We start from the raw sequence: 4,406 nt of genomic DNA, 5'->3' as shown, positions 1-4,406 counted from the left end.
ATGGATACCCAAAACCAAACTTAGGTTTGATGTCTAGGGGGTTCTAAAAGACTTTGCACTTAGAGAAAGGGCTGGAACACTAAGTGTTGCATAGTGGTACTTCCTCTATCTGATGGAGAGTGGGGGTGGGGATCTTAAATAGGACGTGATCTTAAACACTAGCTCTCCTTTTTCCACATCAATCAAGGCCTTTGTAGTAGCTAGGAAAGGACTTCCAAGGATGATAGAGTTATCTCTGTCTTCTCTAGTGTCAAGTATCACGAAGTCCGCCAGGAGGTAAAGGTCTTCAACCTTCACAAGGATGTTTTCCACCATGCCATATGCCCTTTTCAAGGACTTGTCCACCATCTCCAATGAGCAAGTTGCTCATCATCAGGCTCCTGTTGCATGCTTGGAGGATGTTGTTCTTTAGGCTCCTCCATCTTCATAGGGGCGTGCATAATGACGCTCTTGGGCTCCTTCTGAGCTTCGATTTCCTTCAGTTCCTCAGTAGCAGGTGCCTCCTTGGGTTCGGCCTCAGCTTCCATAGTGAGGGCCTTGCACTCTTCCTTTGGATTCACTTCCGTGTTGCTTGGAAGAGTGTTGGAGGAGATCTCTGGTATCCTCTTGCTCAGCTGACCTACCTGTATCTCCATATCTCGAATGGAACTCCTAGTTTCTGCCATGAAACTGTGCGCAGCCTTGGAGAGGTTAGAGACTATAGTAGCTAGGTTAGAGAGGCTCTATGTGGAAGTCTTTATCTACTGCTGAGAGGGTTGGAATGGCCTATTATTGAACCAGTTCTGGTTCGTTCCACCCTGATTGTTGTTGAAGCCTTGTTGAGGCCTCTGCTACTCTCTTCACCCAAAGTTGGGGTGGTTCCTCCATCCCTGATTGAAAGTATTCAAATAGAGATTATTGTTGGAGTTTCTAGAGGAGTTTTTCATGTAATTTACCTCCTCCATTGTGGTCCATGCAGTGTCCTCAGCGTCCACTTCATACAGTGCCTCTAGAGAGTAAGTAGTTGAGCTCTGTGCTCCATGCAAGTGCTGAGAGATCATATTGATTTGCTGGGGCATGAGCTTATTCTGAGCCAGAATGGCATCCAAGGTGTCCACTTTTATGACTCCTCTCTTCTAAGCTGCCCTATTATTCACAGGGTTCATCTCAGAAGTGTACATATACTGGTTATTAGCAACCATGTCTATGAGCTCCTATGCCTCCTCAGGCATGTGAAGTGAGCCACCAGTAGAGTGGTCCAATGAGAATGTGGATATCTCAGAGAGGCCATCATAAAAGATGTCTAACATGGTCCACTCTGAGATCATGTTAGGAGGGCATCTTCTGATCAGCTGCTTGTACCTCTCCTAAGCTTCATAGAGGAATTCTCCCTCTTTCTGTCTGAAAGTATGGACTTCCACCCTAAGCTTGCTCAACTTCTGAGGTGGAAATAACTTGGTCAAAAATCTATTGACCACCTTTTCCCAAGTGTCCAGGCTCTCCTTAGACTAAGAACCCAGCCATAGTCTTGCTCTGTCTCTTACAGCAAAGGAAAAAAGCATGAGCTTTTAAACCTCTAGATTTACTCCATTAGTTTTGACAGTGTCACAGATCTACAGGAAGTCAGAGATGAATTTGTTGGGGTCCTCCTACGGGAGTCCATGAAACTGGCAATTCTGTCGTACTAGAGTGACCAGTTGAGGCTTAAACTCAAAGTTGTTTTCACCAATGGCAGGTATGGAGATGCTGCATCCATAAAAGTCAGATGTGAGTGCAGTATAAGATCCAAGGACCTTTCTTGTGTCTCCGCCAGTGTCTAGATTGGATGCCATAGATGTATCTTCAGCTTCTTGTTCAAGAGCTTCTGCGAGATTTCCTCTGGTTCTGCTAGCCTGAGCTTATTGCAGATGCCTCTTTAAGAATATCTTAGGTTCAGGATCAGGATCAAGAAGGGTTTCTCTATCCATGTCCATGCTCATAAATAAAAAGAAAGAAACCAAGAAGAGTAAAAGAAAGGAGTCTCTATGTTAGAGTATAGAGGAATCTTTGTTAAAAAAACTAACAAAGAAATCAAGTAAGATAAAGTAGGGGAATTCGAAAACAGAGGTGTCCTTTAGTGCTAAAAATTTTCAAAAAATAAAGAGATAAAGAAGTGAGAAATTTCGGAAAAGAAGAAAGAGAAAGAAGAATTAAAGAAACACCAAACTTTTTAAAATAAAATAAACAATGAACTAACAAGAATTAAAAAGATGAAAGATTTGAATTTGAAGAATTTTGAAATTTAAAAAAGGAAAGTCAAATAAAGATTTTGAAATTCAAAAAATTAGAAAAAGTCAAGGGAGAGTGAAATAGGATAAGACAAGATTTCTTTTAAAAAATTTGAAGATTTTAAAATCTAAATTTTGAAGAAAGAAGAAGTAACCAAATACTAAACTTTTAAAATTTAAAATTAAATTAAAGATAAGATAACAAAATTTTGAAAATCAAAGAAAAAGATAAGTTAAAGAGTTAAAGATAGAAAAGATAAACAAGAAGAATAAATTAAATAAAAAGATTACTAACGGGACACTAAACATAAAATTTTTAAGTCAAAAGAGAAAAGATTTAAGTTTTTTCAAAAATTTAAATGTTTTTTTTTTTAATTCTAAAAAGAAAAGAAAAACACTAGACGGACACCAAATTTAAAAATTTTGAAATCAAATAACACAATTTTTGAAAAAAAGTAGAGAAGGAAATACTAAAAGACACCAAACTTAAAAGCATTAAAATCAAACAAGAGAAAAACACCCAAAAATTTCAAACGCAAAGAAAGAAATAAAAGGTAAAACAAGATAGAAATCAAAAGTTCAAGAAAGCAAATAAGAAAAATTTTCGAAAATCAAGGAGAAAGAAAAATAATTGACCAAGACTACCAAAAAACAACAAACCTAAAAACTTTGACACAAAATTCGAAAGAAAGAAAAGTAAAAGGACTAAAAATGAATTTTTGAAAAAAACTTTAAGAAAAGAAAACAAAGAAGGTTTGAAAATTTAACAAGAAAAACAATTAAAAAGAAAAACTAGCAAAACGTACTTGATCTAAGCAACAAGACAACCGGTAGTTGTCAATCTTGAACAATCCCCGGCAACGGCGCTAAAAACATGGAGCACGAAATTGAACTCGCACAACTTCACCGGCAAGTGCACCAGGTCATCCAAGTAATACCTCAGGTGAGTGAGGGTCGATCCCAAGAGGATTGTTGGATTGAGAAAGCAGTGGTTATCCTGCAGATCTTAGTGTATGCGCATTGTAATACCCGGTCTAACCGAAATTAATTAAATAATGAGTTAAATAGGAGCGAATATGGTTGGAAGATTTGGCAATTGGAATTTGATGATTTAAATATGATATTTGGATTCAGTGAATTTTTTTGAGTCGGAAGATATAGTTTTCTGCGTAAAAGCGTGCAGTGGAATTTTGAACGGCAGTACCGGCTGAGACCTGTCTGATACTGCAGCTGAAAAAATTGATTATGAGTAAATAAGATTAAGAAATGAGGAATTATAATTAGGGGAGGTAGAAATATTTGAAGTGCGATTTAGAGCACTAATCTTAAAGGTTTTGGTCCAAAATTGGGCCAACGGACAAAAATAAGTGAACCGGGACTAAGTGGGCCCAAGACCCAACATATATAAACATTAGTTATGAGCATTTCAGCTCATTTTGCCCTAAAGAAGGGGTGTTGGGCGCTGAAATTGGGAATAGAGAAGAGAAGAGAGAAAACCTAACTTTCTTTGATCTTCAAATCACCATAACTTGAGCTACGGAGCTCCGATTGACGAGCCATTTGCGGCCACGCGTCGCTCTTCTCATCCTCTACAATTATATCTAAGTTTTGTGGTGAGTAATCCACTGTCCTCTGCCCAGTTTTCATTTTCCTCTTCAAATTCGAATTTGGTTTGGGTTTTGAGGAAACCTTGTGATTTTGGTTGTTTAGGAGTGCTCTAGTATGAGCCATGGGTGATATTCATCACAAACTTTAGTGGGTTAAGGTAAGAAACCCTCTAACCCTTGTGATTTGTCACTTTTATGAGCCCTAGGTTGATGTATGTATGTGATATTGGTTATGTTTGTGTATTTGATGATTTTGGTGCATAATTGGGAGATTAATGTTGCTTGAGGAGCTTTGGTGAGGCTTGGAACTAGGGTTGGTGGAGACTTCTAAAGAAGAGGCTCAATTGATTTGGCTACAAGAGGTATGATTTAAGTTTTATTTAAGTACCGTGTGGTGTGATGAGAATTCCTAGACTAGATGCCCCTAGGATTAAGTTTGGATTGTGTAAATGGTTGGTGCTAATATGAATAGTTGGTATGTAATGTGAATTGATGATTGGGTTGAGAATTGTGTGGCCTTGTATGCTTGGTGTATTGAAAATTTGATGTATTG

The 4,406-nt window shown here is 38.0% G+C and overlaps 1 non-coding gene across 1 annotated transcript; it reads left to right on the top strand.

Annotated features, from left to right (window-relative positions):
- Window positions 1–1,305: 1,305 nt before the first annotated feature.
- LOC127742063 (small nucleolar RNA R71) lies at window positions 1,306–1,409 on the top strand. Its single transcript, XR_008003250.1, has one exon. It is a non-coding gene; the product is annotated as a small nucleolar RNA R71 (small nucleolar RNA).
- The last annotated feature ends 2,997 nt before the right edge of the window (window positions 1,410–4,406 follow it).

This window comes from Arachis duranensis, chromosome 9, assembly GCF_000817695.3.
Source record: "Arachis duranensis cultivar V14167 chromosome 9, aradu.V14167.gnm2.J7QH, whole genome shotgun sequence".
Taxonomy (NCBI): Eukaryota; Viridiplantae; Streptophyta; class Magnoliopsida; order Fabales; family Fabaceae; genus Arachis; species Arachis duranensis.
Note: the sequence above shows the minus strand (reverse complement) of the source record. Positions and strands in the feature narration are given on the sequence as shown.